The 18,662-nt window shown below is 32.5% G+C and overlaps 2 protein-coding genes across 2 annotated transcripts in view; one reads left to right on the plus strand and one right to left on the minus strand.

Moving 5' to 3' along the window:
* LOC130445026 (cytochrome P450 4V2-like) overlaps nt 1-10,783 on the plus strand; it is a 56,705-nt gene extending 45,922 nt beyond the window's left edge. Inside the window, exons 8-9 of the transcript XR_008910013.1 lie at nt 9,816-10,011; nt 10,647-10,783. The gene's annotated coding sequence lies outside the window, so the exon portion shown is untranslated. The remainder of the gene's footprint in view (nt 1-9,815; nt 10,012-10,646) is intronic.
* LOC130445025 (hemicentin-2-like) overlaps nt 1-18,662 on the minus strand; it is a 517,421-nt gene that overhangs the window by 174,188 nt on the left and 324,571 nt on the right. The gene's annotated exons all lie outside the window — the stretch shown is intronic.

Raw genomic sequence — 18,662 nt, forward strand, 5'->3', positions numbered from 1 at the left:
TTGAGTTCTAACGAACCAACAACAATTTCTTGCAAATTCTCACAATCTCGCTTAATTTCAATGTTATATGAAGAATTTACAGCTGCTGGTATTCCAATAAAACTAGCTGATAATGTTACTGATATCTTTATAATTGAAACAGCAATAGAACAATGGAAAAGTTCAAATACAACTGTCGTTGTTGGCGAAGATGTTGATTTGTTGATATGACTGACTGCACGGACTCCAAATGATAAAATTGTTTCCTTTTTGAAACCTTGGAAAGCTCAAGTACAATCAAAAATATATTCATCACAAAGTCTGACTGCATATCGGAAATGTCAAGCTCATATTTTATTTTCACATGCAATAACTACAGGTAAAATATCAGTTGTTCGAAAAACATAATGATTCAATTGATTGCGCAGAATTATTTACAAAGATTGACTTTTGTCCACACGATATCGTTACAAATGGAATTCGTTTTCTTCTTGCAATGTATGATGCTCCAAAAAAATTGATTCCATAGACAAATATAGATATTTGAGATATGTAAAATCTGCATGGAACAATGAAACAGTCTTGTCTTCCTTCAACATCTGCTTCTGCCTTTCAACACTCGTATCGTTTGTATTATCAAGTTCAAGTATGGCTAGGCAATGAGCTGGACCCAGAAGGATGGGGTTGGGAATTAAAAGATAATTATTTGGAGCCAATTCAAACTTTACTTTAGCTTGCTCCAGGTTTAATACTATTTGTTGTAAATGCAAGACGGATTGTAGTAAGAATTGTGGGATTATTCGCCAATATGCATCAATTGTCAGGGTCAGACTTGCTCCAATATTGAAACAAATACAACAGATGATGATAATTATGATATTAACGAAGAGACAATTTATGCATCTCTTTTCTTAGAACAACGAACAAGAATTCTGTAAGAAGAATAAAATGAAGACGGAGAAATAATTGACGAAGTAGAATTAGACAATTATCTGACATGTAGAAGAAAACAATCTATTCCACTTTGATCATTAGCAATATTACCATTCTTTCAATCGATAGGATACGATCTGATCAAACTTTTAAAAAAACGTTAAAAAAATGCGCCAAGTACATTACATCATATGTGGTGCGAAAATTAAGTAAAATATGAATTTTCTAATGATTAAAACCGCGATATCTCACGAATAGTGAGTCGTAAGAGAAAAAGTTACTGAAACATTTTTGTAGAGAATTTTAGGATCTACAACTTTTGTCTACCCTATTTTCACAATAAAACTCACCGTTTTTCGAGAAAAATGGAAAAAACCTTAATTTTGTACTTTTGAATAAAATTTTTTGCAGAAGGGGATATTTGACATTTCATGTATAATGTTGTATTTCAACGTTTTGTACAATTGTACAATTTACCAATTTCTTCGATTAATCAATTAATATTCATAGCCTCAAACGCCATTGTTCATGGAAATCAACCGGAAGCAAACATATTTGAATTCCATTAATGATAGTTCTTTAGATAAATGATTACTTAATATATTTCTTGGATTATTTGTAATAGTATTGTATTAATATATAATGTGAAAGGAAATACTAGTATAATGTCACTTTTTTCAAATTCCATTAACTAGAACATCAATTGATGTTGTAATTATAATCTCCTTGTAGTATAAAGCGAAAGTTCATATATTAGTAAATCAATAATTTTTTTTATAGATAAAATCTGAGCTGCATTTTCATTTATATTGTGATTTAGTGAAAAAGCTGATGAAATATGGAAAGGCTCAAATTAATGCTGTACGAAAACGATATATGTTTGTTAGAATATTCGAAGGTTTCTACTTCAGTTTTGACATAGACAAATAAAAACAAATATTTATAATTGGATATTTCTCCACTCCCATTGAGGTACCTCCAAAACATGTGATTTGACCACGACCGCGACTTCTTCAGGTGTAGATGAACGTTTACCTCGCAATTTATTTTTGATCCGAGGGAGATATTATTGGGTGCCAAACAAGAGCTGTACGGTGGATGATTCATCGATTGGATGATTTGATTTTTTTTTAAAATAACGATTCATCTTCTGCGATTGGTTTCCCTGCGTTTTTTAAACACTTCTGGCAAACAAATGCTGGTGAATTATTCAGAATTAGCCTTTCTACGTTCTTCTAATGGACATGTCCAGTTATTCTGGAAAAACAGACGTACTATATACCGTTCCCTGAATTAACAAGGAACTAAAAGATGGATAGAATAAACTTCCATTGTGAAGCTATAAGCCAGAATCTTGGAATGTCCTTCCAAGTTCAAAGAAAAATCCTCCGTAAACTACTTTGAACATTTATTATAGATTTTTTTGTGTTTATTTAATAAGTTGTAGGCTTACCATCTAATTTTTTCCACATTTCAATTTTTTCCTTATGTAAGTAACACAATGTTTGAAATGATGCTGTTCAATTAGAAATGTTTGATTTCGTTTCAATACGTTCTTTAAGTATTTTCAAAATAATCACTTCTTCTTTGGCTGCCATTTCCTAAGTTTTTCGCATTCCTCATTGATTTTATTCTTTACTGGACTATCTTCTCTTGTTTAAGTATTATCTGCTTTTCTTTTTACAGGCTTTTTTAGTTGTTTTAACTTAGTTTGTAATTCAGTTACTAATAAATTATGATCCGAAGGTACATCGGCGGCAAACATTATGTTTTGTATATTTTACTGCATTTCTATACAATTGAATCATGATAATGTAATCAATCTGGTTCCGGTACAATTGCTCTCAGGTAGTTTAAACCAAGTGTTCATGATAGACAGTTGTTTTTCCTAGCAAATCTGCAGTAATCTGTCTTCAAGGTCGTTGCGGGCGCCCAGTCCGTGGTCGCAGGTATTTTCGACTCTTCCGCACACAACTTTAGCATTAAAGTCTCCCACTATTAACGTTGTTTCGTGTCTTTTTTTCATTTTAAATAGTTCTTGGAGGTCCTCGTCGGCGTCGGACTTGTTAACAGTTGGTGCGTATACTTGAAGTATGTTTATGTTCCGTTGTTCATCTCCCGAATCATATACGGTGCAGTCCTCGATGGTTTTATTTCCAGATTCGGGCCATCTCATCTCACTTAAGCCCAGTACGTCGACTCTTTTCATTTCTCAGATGGTGTTGTGAATTTTGCCAGTTTCAAGCATACTTTGCACGTTCCAAGTGCCGATTCGCACAAAAGATCGTTTATTGGTTTTTTCCACTTTCGGGTGGCTCCTCCTCGCGGGAATTCTTTGCACCCCTTGACCATTTGAAATCTGCTGCGAACTAGGGGCCACTGATAAAGTACTCTGCATATTTATTTTACTGGGGAGTAGTTTCAGCTATTGCGGAGTATTAGATTTGGTCCGCTCTGGGTATTTCAGTTCCCCATCACCACCCATATCTGGGAGGAATTCCCAGATCTACCACCTGGAGAGGCGCCAGAATGTCTCTTTAGGGCAAATGGTTTTCTTGGCATGTTCAACGATCTTAAAATCTACATATCTTCTAAACCATAAACTATTAACTCCTGGATTAACTTGTATGTTGATAGTACTTATTTTTTCAGGTAAAACAATTCTACTCCAACTTCAACACAAAGGAAAGTTTGGAGAGTTCAGGGGTTCAAAACTTTTTAAAAATTTTATGAGATCTACGGACGTAGTTTCATGATGTAATAATGATAAAACGATGTACCTATTTTCATTTAAATTGTTGAACACTTTATCAACGTGTGGGAAAAATCGATAATCATCTTGTAATTTACCAGTACTATTATTTTTTTATAAGCACGTATCTACCTTTCGCCGCATCCTTTATGTATATCCTGAAATTTTTTTGTTACTTACAAATGTATAAACGATTTTTATCTGTAATTATCTACCTAATGAATTTACAAAGTGTATAGGAAACAACAGAGTAATTTGGTCTATTGAAAACATTAGAGCCAACGTTCAAAAGTGACCGGAACATTTAGAAAGCCTTTCACTGATTTTGTATCAGTCACGCCCGAGAAAAAGTATAAGAGCCGATCGCAAGGCAATCATATCATCAGTCTTAGATTTTCATGGCAATATATATCATAATGAAATCAGTCGCAGTAAGTGCTTTTTTAAATTTTTTTAAATTAATAAATTTTTATAAAACATAAAGTGATTATGAAAGTGTAAACTCATTATAGGTTATGTTGTTTGAAATTAATAGTGGCGTGTTGAAAGGAATAATAGGGGTGAGTCGTCATTCGAAATTCACGTTCCATAGCTCAAAAAAATCGCATAAACTATCACATTCTAATCGATAATTTTGTTTTAGTAGAGTCCCATTATTTACTTCGAATATCCATCAATTAAAATAGGATCAAATTAAAATTCAAAATGGTCGAAATAAATTTTACATGCAATATTGTTGGATATTCATAAGTACTTTCTAGTTATTTGTAGTATTAATTTAAAAACTATATCCATACAATTTATTGAATGAACAAACGAAATAAACTGAACATGACGAAATATGAAATATTTGGCTACAATTTATATAATGTGGAACGTGAAGAAAAAAATGATGATACTCGTCAGCACTGAGAAAAATCTTTCCTGCATGCGACTATTACTTCAAACTACATTCGTTTCAAATTTCAATTAAGAAAAACGTTTTTAACTAAACCAAACTACAACAATTCGAATGCCTCTTTGTCTCCTTCTTTTTACAATCTCAATTCATAAAAAAAGGTTTTTTTTGTTGTGACAAGCTATCGAGTCACTCGGGACGGTGATTAACCCTCTAAGGTGGTATTAAATTCACTTTAAAAAATATCAAGGGATAAATAAGTTGAATTTATGTGGGTACATTGACTTTTTTGTGACCGATAAAATGAAAGGACAGACGGGTTAGCAAAAACTACTATCATAAGTAAGTTACCGGTCTTTTCAGTTGCCATACGGGGCGGTTTTATCGAAAGTTCAATGGACAGAAGACTTTTGTATGCAGAAAGCCACACACCAAAATCATCTTCATAGGAGGTACTAGGCACAGTCTCAATCGAGTCTAAAGAAATTAACCTTAGCTGGTTACTGGTTACTGTTATATCAGTAAACCTTCAGTCTCTGAAGACGATAACTTGGTTATCGAAACAGTATATTCAGTATGAATATCGCCAACGGTTCCAGAAATTTCTACTTAGATCAATTATAGTGTAATCGATTAGTCTTTACTTTCTGTTCCTTTGATGATATTAATCGTACGTATACAAAGTGTTTTGAAACTACTACATCTTAATAACCTTTCAAATTGAGGTTGGTTTCTTAAAATTTCTAGAAAAGAATGGTTTGGATATAAAGTCGTGGTCAATTCTAAATTGCACATCGATAATGTTCTGAGTTGAATATTGTAATAATATGAGAATACTAGATTTTAGATTTCGGTTTTTTCTCTGTACAACTGAAAATACAAGCTAAAATCTAATAGTTTTTCCCCTTGTATAATTGATATCTATAATTCATCTATTCAAAGCTTATAACTTATTTGTATTTCATTATTATTAGTTATACTTTAATGAAATAGTGGAAAAGTCTTTTGAAATGAAAATATTTCATCTAAAAAGATCTAAATCCGTCACTGAACACAATGAAATTAAATGGAGGCTTCTCCTTCTCGACTCCAATGGATTGCCCTTCATGTGACACAGGCAAAATAGCTAAACTACTGAGTATTAGGCTCGATTAGAATCCAATTTCAGTTCCAATCATTTACTCACTTCGTTTACGTCATCGATTTGTTTTTTCTTTTTTGTAGCATTACGAGGATTTTGTATTTCTTTAATCTCATCCCAGACCAAAACCTCCTCTATAATATTTTCACTTAAATTTAAGCAGAAAGTTGTTGAATTTTAGGGTTTTATATTACACTACTGAGCTTCTGATATAGATCATACAATCGTTTATTTCAGACTCAAAAGTTCACTTGATTCCGCTGTTCTAATGTAGAAAATAATATTTTTTACATACTGTACTGTAAAATCGAATTACCAGTACTGATTTGAGTTCGGAAATTGGCACTTTACGATATCTTTGTACTTTACAGTATTCTTAAATTTACCCAATCCCGTTTGAAATAATTAGAAATAAAAAATCATTTGACAACTAAACTTTTATTATAATTTTTGAATGTTAACATTAATGGTGTAACTACTGTTACCAGAAACATCTATTGAAGGAATTACTGGATGTACCTCTTTATTTTCAATAATGCTGGAAGATGTGTGGTTATGGTTTAGCACTTGTACAAAAGTTTCACCTATTTGTATCATTCTTGATATTTTCTTTTTGCTCAACGGATTCTTCCACATATTTTTCAGCCATTGATGAACTCCTACATTCACCATGCTATTTTAAAACATTGATATCAGTCCCAACGTTGGTCAACAGCGTTGACGAAGTCCTTCTGAAGTAATTTCCATTGTACTTTTCTGGTTGCTCGATTGAGCAGTTTTTTTCTATGCCTCTCCAACAGTGTGTATTCCAAGCTCTTTGACCTCTATATTTTCCTTGTCTGTAGCCTACAAAAAGTGCTTTTAGTGAAAGGTGTTTTCGCAAATTTTTATATTTTCTGAACACATCCGAATATTGCACCGCATTGCTGTTGATCACAGTAAAAACCTATCGAACATGTGTTTTTGTGTGATTAATACGAACCACCAACTGAGAATCAGTATCTTCTACATCATCTACTACTAAATTATAAATGTCTTCCCTTCGACAACCTCCGGCAATACTAATTAATGAGATAACTTCCACCAGTAAATAGTTTTTGTCTGAGGCGACTCTCATAAATGTTTTATCTTCGTCCTTCGACTGGTTTGGATGGTAGTCTACACTTTGTTTTTTTTTAAATCTATTAACTTAGAATAACGGGAAATGTTGACGTTCTCATTAACCATATCATTGATTTGACCATCGAGTATTTAGACCATAAAGAAGAGATATTTGATGTCTTCGACTGAAAATAACATTTTCAATAGCACTTTGTACTGCTTTCGTACTTTTATCTGCAATTTCATTTGAATTATTAGCCATTCTTTCAGAAATTAATTTTGTATTTCCAAAAATTCATGTCTGTTAATTTTTATTTTTTTTTTAAATAATCAAAGGTAATCAGTAAAATTGTCAAACATGAGTTTCCATATTTTGCTTTTAATTTAAAACCCAAAATAATATAAGAAAAAACATATTGCGATATACGTCCATGAAATTATTATTACTATACTCGATTAGATATTCTTGACTCGGCTCCTTCGTCGCCTCGTCCATCAACATCTATCATGTACTGTACTAAATCACTTCCTGGACTTATAATGTAAATAACTATTTGAATTTATATGGAACCTAGAGACAAAAGTTTCTTCATACGAGTCACAAATTTTCTAAATGAATTTTTGATTTATTTCTAACATTTACTAATAATAATATTATAATCTATTACCGTTTTCCAATAAATCAATTTTCCTAAATTCCTCTTTTCTGAGAAGTATGATTCTCCTTCAGTAAATGTAACGAAGGGTTTTTTTAACAGTGGAAATGGTGGTGCCGCGAACGTTTACTGTGGAAATTGAAGCCAAAATAAATTTTGAATATACCATTGTTATTTTCGTCTTTGCTTCTATCGATACCTACTTCTTGTAATTGAACTGTTAATCATTTGTGTGAGATTCATTCAGTTTATTGCATAATTAGCTCTTCGTTTTTGAGCCAAAATCAAAATTCCATCGATTGAATAATCTCCACGGCTCTATTAATAAATATAGACATCAGTTTTACTTCTTCATTGTCTTTGCTACTTTTTCAGTTATATTTATTTAAATTTTATTGGAATGTAGTTTCACATATTTACAATTCTAATTTCCAAAATTCAGTATATATTAATTGAATTAAACAATCGTTACTTCATATCGGAAATGATACGTGAAAGTTTCAATAAAAACCAGCTGCGCCTTTTGTAGATCATCCGAACAATTACGTATTTAATCTTTTAATGAGTTTTTCTATTAAACGACTTTCCCTTTCACTTCAAAATGCATACGATCTTATTTATGAAGGTAGTTGATTACTGTTTGGAATAGTTATTAATTCGAGTAGATGACAAAATGAAATGAAACTAAAAAAAAGTCAGCACGAATTACACTACGGAATGAGAAAGTATTACAGGGAATACAATATTAGATGTATGAATTTATGACATCAATTCGATCAGCAAAGAATGTTGTGTGTGAAACAGAAATGTTATTTTTAAATAATAATATTTGATTATAGATATTTCTTTCAAATACGTGTATAAAATGAAGGAATTTTTAAAATTAAATCTTACGATGAAAACTTAAATAATTATAAACATTCCAGTTATTTAGAAAGTGTTAAGAAAGTGTGAAGAGATTAATTATGTTTTATTAAGTGACTGATTTAATGTTTCGGTCGAATTATTTTTTATATTAATATGTTTTTTTCAACTAAAATACAAGGTGTATTCTAATAATTTAGTGATTTGTGTTATTAAAAAAAAAGCGAAAATTTTGAATAAAACTCTCTAAAAGTATTGCTTCTGGCTTATTATAAAAACGATGAATCCAGGGTTCACAAATCAAAACCGACTTGTAGCACGACGTATTCTCGTGATGAAAAACAAAACTTTTGGCCCATTTTCAGATCTCTTTCTTCAAACGTTGTTTTACAAGCGCACCAGACTCTCTTGTATAATTCTAAATTTACAATTCTTCCTATTTGAACGAATTTTTAACTAATTACCATGATTTTAATCTTAACTCTGAAGATATAAAGTTTATATAATGAGGGTAAATTACTGGTTTTCAATTGAGAATTATAAATCTTCGAATTATAGTCATATAATCAACTTCTTCAATAATAATTTCGTCATCCAAATCCAAATACTTTTACCAAACATATAAATATTTAAAAATTTGTCGAGTCAGTGCGGGTCATTGCAAAATTGTTTCCAATTTGAATAACATCATCCCTCTACTATGTATGCTAATATTTTAAGCCTAATACATTCATGCACGGTGTTGTTTGAGAACGTTCTGGTACTATTACGGTATAAATTTGAGATATGATGATATATGAATTGATTAATGACTCTATATTTCAACTTTGTACATTAAAAGGAACACTAGACTTGCTGGGAGATAAACAGATGTCTCAATTTAAAATTCACTATTTTCCCAAACATACTGTATTCGTTCTACGACAATCAAAAATTAATTATTGTCTATTCCCTACCAATAATCATCGATTGTTTTGTGTAAAATGGGTAGCAATTTAGATCGAAGCATTCAGCTATAAGAAAATGAATCACAACAAGCTTAGCATCGTAATTTTGTTAAAGATTATCTATGATAGAATCGTGATAATAAGCCACAAAAAGTCTAGACTTGATGATCACGTCTCAGCCTTTCCTGTTACCACAGATATAAGGGCCCTCAATTTTAACGTTCATATTTAGAGACTTCCGTCAGTCTTTCGATAGTTGATTCAACGAATATTTTGCTTTTAAATGTTGTGAGGACCCGAGCTAGAGTTCTAATCATTTATGTTAGTAGACAGAGCATCGTTTCGCTCGATCACAAAGTAATTCCATCTTTTTGAAGAGTGGAAAAAAGAAAGAATTCTGTAGGAAAACCACTTGCTGAAGAGCAGAAAAAGCAGCATATCGAAATAAAAATATATAAATAAATATGAAATTTATGGTTTGTTATTTCATAGCTAAATTTCGTATATAATTTAATTCCTGAAAAACAATTGTAATTTTTTACAGATACCTATTTTCATTCTGGCTTTAGCTGTGCAAACAGGAATTGCAGGAATTATACAGGATCAGAATCAGCAACAGTCACAAGAAAATTACGATCAACAGAAACAAGCAACAGTAGATCATAATGAGTATGATTCCAACGACGTTGGACACAACGAAGAACAGTTGAGTGAAAAAATCGGTGGCGGTTATGAAGGAGGTAATAAGAATAATAAGAAATACTCATTTAATATAATTTTCTCATAGAAAGGGCTTTTTTCAAGCAATTTTTCAAATTTCTGATATCAAACTGCTCTATACCCTCTCGTTGAGGTAGATCTCTACAGCCTGCTTATTTTTCACCAAAACTTTCTGTTTTCTGTCTTTTTCTAGGTTTCTAGTATCTGGGATATATCGGTATATGTGATGAGGTCATCTTTCAACTATTTTGTCTTAGACATGACACGTCTTTCTTTGCCACCGGGATTTCATTGCATCATAATGTATACTATAGATCTCCTTACATTCCCCAACCACTTAATATGCTGAAGTATCCTTTTCAACATCTCCGTTGCTAAGGTCTATTATTCCTCTGTCCATTCTCATATTTTATTGCCCTTCTTCAACTTTTACTGATTACCTTTCTTTCCGTTCTTCTTAATTTTTCTATCATTTCTTGTTAGTGTCATTGTCTCGGCTGAGTACATTATTACTGGTCTAATAATCGGTTTAGATATATTGATCTCCATTCTTTTTGCGAGTAATTAATATTCATTAATCGCTAGCTTTAACCTTTCAATATCGACACTGTTACCTAAATCTCCTTAAATTTTAGTAAAAGTGATCGTATTTTAGGTGATAATGGCAATGATGCAGGCCAACAATATTCTGGTCATCAAGAAGTCGGTAATAATCAAGGCTGGCAAGGCTACTCTTCCGGTGTAGGTCAAGATTCAGGAGCTGGACAAGGCTGGCAAGACTACTCAAGCGGCTCCGGTCATGATGGTGGCCATTCAGCATTGGAAGGCCTTGGAAACTTAGAGGGGTTAGTATCTCATGGTGTCAATCTAGGAGGTCACGATTTTGGTAGTCAAGACGGTCACGAACATATCGATTTACAACCTAAAGTCGAAGTTCAACACGATCATATTCCTACACAAACAATTGAGAAAACCAAAGAAGTCCCTTACACTGTTGTCAAAAAAATAGGGGTACCTGTACCACATCCTGTAGGAGTACCAAGTCCACAAGTTATCAAAGTACCAGTACCCCAACCGTACGCAGTGCACGTACCCGTACCTCACCCAATAGCCGTACCTATTTATAAGTTAGTACCTCAAGAAGTTGAAAAGAGAGTTCCTATTTCCGTCGAAAAACTTGTTCCCGTATACGTTGAGAAGCCCGTCAAAATTGAAGTGGAGAAACATCACATTGAATACGTAGACAAACCTTATCCTGTACATGTTCCTGTTTATAAACATATTTTGCATTCGAGTGGCCACAAAAAATGGTAGACTATTTCTAAAAGACGACTGATGATTGGTTTAAATAAACTAATCAATTGACTAGCTTACTGCCATTTTCTCTGCTAATTTATGTTGATGATTGTTATTGTTATGTTTTTTACTGTTTTTGTTACTTTTTTTTAAATAAATTTTTTATAAATACTATTTTGGATTTTTGTTACCACTATTTTCATCCAAATAATATCTTGAGAGCAAAATATATATCCAAAGCAATGAAGATACTGTACTGTCTGGTTGTCTTGGATATTATCCAAGAGAGGTACTGAAAAAATAAAAGTGTGGGACAGTGGAGAGTCCCAAAACATACTGGTAGGCGTGAAAATGAAGAACTATCCATAGAGAAGAAGAAAGAATGCTGAGCTGAAATAAAAAAAATATATTGCAAACCTTATATCCCATAAATAGTTAGAGCCTCAAGAGCCAGGTGATTTGGACATTTGTATAAATGGATACCAACTGAGTGGAGAAAGAAAATTCGATAGAGAGGTGAAGTGAAGATAGTAGAGAGCCCAGAAAAAGAATAAAACAGAATAGTTTGAAATATATATTTCATAACTTTGGTTTTGTAAAAATTTTTGTACGTGCCTTCAAGCTCTGAATTGCTATGATATTACTGAACCTTTGTCAAAGAACTTGTCTGCATTAAAAGGTAAGCCAACTGCTTATATGACTAGCTGCATTAATCTTCTAAAGGCAGGCGTCGTCGTTTAACTATTTATTTTTATTTTGAACTAGCTGACCCGGCAGACCTAAACTCTTGTATAAAATAAACTTAAAACAATCGAAAGGAATCCTTTTTCTATTGAAACAAATAAGAAAGTGCTCGGTATGAATGAAGATTTATTATTATTTTCTGTTCATTACACATGATGTTGCTCACTTACAAAACAGAGTTTCCTGAAATACTGATTATTTATAAGGTTTTAATTTGATATTGACAAACATACACAGTTATGATACAGTCTGTTAATCAATTTAAAGCCTTCTGGTGAATTATATTTTTTGTTTTGTTTGTGGTGCGTAAATAAACAAAAATGACGGTTTTCCTACACGCGAACACGCGATATATATGCGCAAAGCAGGGAAACTCCGATTTAATTCCGCAAACTTTCAATGACTGGCCTTGCGATTTATTCATGGTTATCGCAAAGGCCAGACGTACCAGAAATTGTGAACGTTTAAGACATCCTCTCCATCGGATTTTCCCTTTATGATTGTTGCCTCATTCATCACCTTCAGTTGATTGTTGTTACACAGCGTGATGACAACTGATCCTACTTTTAACTGCAAATTGTAAGGTAGTTATCCAGGCAAATCCAGTGAATTTAAAAACTCCGTTGGATGGTTGATTACGTCATCCTGGTTCATAACAGAGTCGACTGATTTGGGGGAAACCAACTGTCCCGAAAGAAAATTCTGAATGGTCGCATCGAAAACCTCGACATCTTTATTTTTCGCCGCCAATATTTCTCTTTCTTCCATTCAATTATCCATCTGGGAAAATACGCTGAATAAGCTCCGCTTTTGAGTCTGGGATGTGACAGAAATCTGTGGGTAATGTGATAAATCCGGTCGAAGTGTCCACTTCGACTTTATTATCTCCAATGCACAAAAACTGCTTCGCAAATACATTTGCAGTTTCATCTTGATGCAAAAATACTCGGATGCTAGAGGTAAAGTGTCACTATCACATAGGATCGCCGATGTAGCAATAGTCGTCAGTCAAAAAGATACAAGGATGCACTCTGAGGTATCGATCGACATAGAGGATGGATCTACATATTAGTTGGTTGTGAAATGTCAAATATAATGGTTGCGTTCAGAAATTTAGTTTGGTATAAAACATTGTTTTCCTATTTATTCACCTTTTCTAGACTTCAATTCGAGTCCAAAATTAGCCAAATCGATCCAGCCGCTCTCGAATTTTTGCACAACTAACGAACAGCAGTTCATTTTTATATTCATAGATTTTATTATTGAGAAATTATGAATATGACGGATATTAACTTCAAAATCACAAGCCAGTAGTCAATTTTCAACGATCAGAGTTCAGATTTAATGGTTAAAAAATTGTAATTTGCCATTTAGACCGTATGATAATGCTGGATGTATGTTTTGAATTTGATTTATCATGAAGTGATTGAAAAATAATCACGTTTTGTGAAGTTATTTTTTATTACATTCTAACTTTCACATATCCAAAAATATTTTTGCTTTTTCAAACTATTGCTGTTTTTTTTTATAAAAAAGAGATAGAGCAACATTTCTTCTATTTTTTTTGTTGGCTAGAATTTAATTTTTGGAAATCAAAAAAGTATTTTGTATAATTATCTCGTGTGATCACTTTGGATGCAAATACAAAGTGCCATCGAAGATCAATGTCACTTTTTCGGATTAAATTCGAACGAATAAATATTTACGTTTATATTTTTTATTTCAACTGAATCTTACTATCTAGTATTCTAATTTTCAATGCCATACCGATGAAAACCAATCTGTTTTTAAGTAAAATACCTCAAAATAACATTCTGGAGAGCAACAACTTTTTTGCCACTAAGAAAATTGAGTGATCGGAAATTGGAGAGTTCAATAACGAGCGACTATGAGGCAGTTCGCTTATTTATTAATTTTTTCCAAGGTTCGTCTTGCCCAAAGCGGTCTTGTATTTTTTTGCCACAGAAAAACGCCTTTTCTGCATACTTCTTGATTAAATATTGGTTCACTGTAGCCCCCCTGTTCACAATAAAGATCTGTATGATCAGTGTGTCCAGATTCCAGAACTTCAGAATGAATATCGCCAACGGTTGCAGAAAATCCAACTTAGTTCAGAAGCTACAACAAACAGAAGCGTCTTTTTGCGATGTAAACACGTCTTTGCAGTACTTTGTGTTGATTCGTTTGGAGATAAAGCCAGCCTTTTATGTTTTGAATTATCTTATAGTACCCTTTTGGGTTTTCAGTGATGAACTGATAAAAATACGGTTTCGTATTGTGATGGATTTCTTGAATTGCTACTGCAAATGTTCCTGAATGGTTAACCAAGAGGGTAGTTACTAGATTTGAATCATCTCAGGCATTTACGATAGTCTGATGGATAAATATCGTAGATGGTACTCATGGTATTTAGTTGATCATTCCACGCCATATAAAAATAGTCTAATATGTAATTATTAAGTAGGGAACAAGTACAATAACTTTGAAATATCTCTGCTGAAATACAAAATAAATATTGTTATACACGCCTTATTGCAAAAAATATATCTCAACTCAACGAGAAATATACTTGAATCCACGAAGTTTCTTAACTTCTGTTTTACATGGTTTCGCGTAAAATCTAAACTAATAAATGCAATTTCAAATTTAATACACAACGAAATAATTGTATAACCGACGTAAAAACTATCAGCTGACTTTCAAACGTTAAGTTTTAGTTTTATGTGTGTGGCAGAAGCGGAAATTTCAACATCAAAAACGTTTCAAAAAGTTTATCCGGATGTGATGGTTCACTTTAATTTGCATGAGGGATATATTCCATTCAAACATTTTCTATTCACACTTTATTCAATGCAATTATGCATTCACCATGAATAGCTCATTATACAGTATGTGTTTACATTCGAGGCAAAAATATGCAGAAGTAGAAATTAGTAGAATACAGTATTCTGAAAGGATGAAAAGATTCCTATTTCTTCTCATATAAATTTCATTTTTTTGAATGATCCAACCTTGAAATTACATATTCAATACAGAAATGAATCAAGGTAATTGTGCTAAGAAAAAATCGAGATGAAAAATTGCGGGAAACCAAAAAATGTGATCTTAAGATATAAAGGAGTATACTAACGGCAATTTAGGTCATCCTATTCATAAAAAGGAAAATCGGCGTTTGTTAATGTGGCTGAAAGAGATATCCAATTATTAAATTTGAAGTACAAATGGATTCAAAGAACACAAACTAGAATTGAAGAATGAATTATATTACAAACTATTAAAAAAAAAGAGATCAACAAATATAAGGATCAATTAAAAAGTGAAATCAATAAATATAAACCACCTTTATTAACTATATGTATTGGCCTTATATTCTTGCAGATGATAGCCTCCCATTCAAGTTCTGTGGATTCTTTTTTTGTAGTGAATGCACTATCTATGCTATCACAGTTTTTTACTCCCCCTTTCCACAATCCCGTTTCACTATTTCCTATCCTCCACGATTTTTCTCCAGTTCTCACTGCCCACCACTGCAGTTTCCTGCATTATTTGTTGTTTCTAGTGTCAATCTCTTGTCTATTCTATGGCTAGCTTCCACTCAGATAGTTTCCGTATCAGAGACTTCGAATCTCTTCATCTTTGGATCTTTATCACTGTCAGTGAGTCACCCTCTTCCACCTCTTATGTTAGATCATCTTCGTCCTTTGTGATAGTGCTCAGTTTTCCACTCCTGAGAAACTTTACATACTTCCAGTACATTCTTTTCAACTGTTTCCGCTTCTTTTATGTTTTTATTATTTGCCTCGTTTATTGTCACAATCAAATACATAAAATCTTTCACTTTTTGGAGTTGGTATCCTTCCCGAATGATTTCCCTATCTTCATTTATCCTTCTGTTGGTTACAAACATTTGCACTTTTTGTTTTAATATTCACCTCCAACCCGATTTCATCAGTTATTTCCATGAACTGCACTATAATTTACTAATTAGTTTTAGGATTGCTGTGTGGTGTACGGTTACGTTGATGGATAACGCTCACGTCTTATGTCGACTCCGAAGATTAATGAAGATAAAGACTTACCCCAATAGGGCCTTATAGAAAAACTGGTATATAATTATATACTAAATAACAATATACGGTCAAATTCAATAGATATAAACATATTGAACAAAACTATCAACTATAAACATTACTTCTTTATACATGATTATTAACATTTCTAGTTGCAGGCAGACGTGGCTGATGAACACCCAGTATAGTAGAATAATTTATCAAGACTCATTTCTTGCAATGTGCAAGCCTATGGAATCTATGACCAAGGCACGTTTTTCCCGTGTACAACAACCTACAGAAATTCAAGATCGATAACCACAGACATCTCCACACGGCAGACACCACTCGAGTTTACCCTCTTCTGCTTGCTTTTTACATAAAAAAACTATCTATATATATTTTTTCTTTCATAGCCTTTGTCTGAGATTATTGGTAAACAATCCACGCAGTGTTTAATTATACAGATTGTATACATAAATTCCTAAGCTAACTTTCAAATGTTTAATCATATTATGAACGTAATTTTGGTTCCTATCAACCTTGTCCTCGCATTTGTTCATCTTAGTTCATATTGGCTTTGTTAATAACCACCACAAAATTATTAAAATTGTCACAGTATGGGGCCTCTTCTTGGATACAAGGTAACGATATATTGAAAAGATACTGGGTATACTTTATGAAATATTATGTACAAAAGTAGATATTTCTAATCGACGAAGGGAAGTTTATATTTTATATTTTCTGTCAAACTTAACTGAAATATATTAGCTGCTTACAAAGATACGGAATTGCTTCTTCATGCGTAATCGACGGTAATTAATATTTCCGAATTATTGTGATAATATTGGGATGATATACCAATGAGAAAACAACAAAAGCAGTTGTCTATTCTTCTAATACCAAATGAAGTTTCACATTCAATTATATCGTTCATCTTTTTATTTGAAAAATTCAAAATTTTGCGGTCATGTAATACGAACAATACATGTTTACAAACCCGCATTCATCCATCATTTTATGTAATATTAATTCTCTTCTATTTACCTCTCGTGTACGATTTTAAAATAAATAGAAACATTCATAGTTCTACTGACATACTGACGTATTATCTTCAAAGGGATAAACAAGAGTAACATCCATCATACTTATATGACAGCTTGGATATTTCTCCATAAAGTAATGGATATATGTATATGAAATTCTCCATCTATTACTTCTGACTATTATTTATCATTTTCTCGATAAGAGGCATATCGTCTGAATAAAAGAACTTGAAAATGAAACGATTGTTTGACATGAAAAGTTTTTTACTTTATTTAGAAAGTATTCCTTAGTTGTTACAAACGAATTTAATATCAACTTGAGACTGTGAATTTACACTTATTATTAATAATAATATCAACAAATCAACAAAAATAAATAATAAAAAATCTAAGAGCTAGCAAATCAAATTAATTTCAATCGGATAACAAAAAAGCTTTATGACCATATTGTTCAGCGGGTAGACTAAGCAATTAGGAAAAGTCGAAGGCTCATGATAAGTGAATTTTCGAAGCAATTTCCGGAAGCTTCAATATCTGCCCTATACTCTATATTTATTGAACAGTCACCGTACAGAAAATTTTAAGCACGCTGGGTCCTAACTCTATCAACGGGTACAGCTTTTTGAAATTTTCTGAAATCTGTATGACACGCCTAAAACGTAACGACAATCACAACCATGGACGCAGTTCTCCAGCGAGATACACAATATTCAAACGAACCAATGAAAATTATTCCACGCTCATTCCAATAAGCCGAGACCATGACCTTGCCCGCAGATGGAACGGTCTTCGTCTTCTTTGGAGCCGGCTACCTTTTTTCAGTCCATTGTTATGATTTATTTGTTTCGGACGAGAAGTGATGGATTCTTGTTTTATATATGGAACGTCGTAAAAATTTGGCTTTATTTCTGTGAAAAAATTGCCAAACAATCGATGAAAACATCTTGACAACGCTGTTTTTCTTCTATTGTGAGCAAACTCACAATTATGTCTGCTAGCTCGTGCACTTTCAGTCGACGATCATCCAGTACCGCTTTTTGGATTTTCTTCAACATTTCTAGAGTCAACACCTCATTTGGTAAAACACTGTGAGGCTGATCTTCGTAGGTCATACGGTCTCATTTGAACTCTGCTACTAAATATTTTACTATTTATAACGAAGGAGCAGTCTCACTCAAAACTAGTTAAGCTTTTATATTGGTTGAGCTAATGCCTTTCAAATAAAAGTAAGAATGACCAATTTTTTCCATGTTTACAAATGGTTAAATATATAAATATATGAATATCATTGATCTATTATGACCAGATTGTACTGTAACAAAATAACCGATCAGTGTTTCATATTAAACAATTTAAACGACAAGAAATAATTTTGAACTTCGTTCGGCGCCTATTTGTACTTGTACTTGTACGAAATTGCATTGATATAACTTTATCATTTTTTATTTCGTCTATTGAACTGAATTTTATAAATTTGATTATTAGTAAAGAAAAAAGATGGGCTTTAGACAAAAAATTAACCTGTTTACATTTCTT

This window comes from Diorhabda sublineata, chromosome 6 (genome assembly GCF_026230105.1).
Source record: "Diorhabda sublineata isolate icDioSubl1.1 chromosome 6, icDioSubl1.1, whole genome shotgun sequence".
Classification (NCBI taxonomy): Eukaryota; Metazoa; Arthropoda; class Insecta; order Coleoptera; family Chrysomelidae; genus Diorhabda; species Diorhabda sublineata.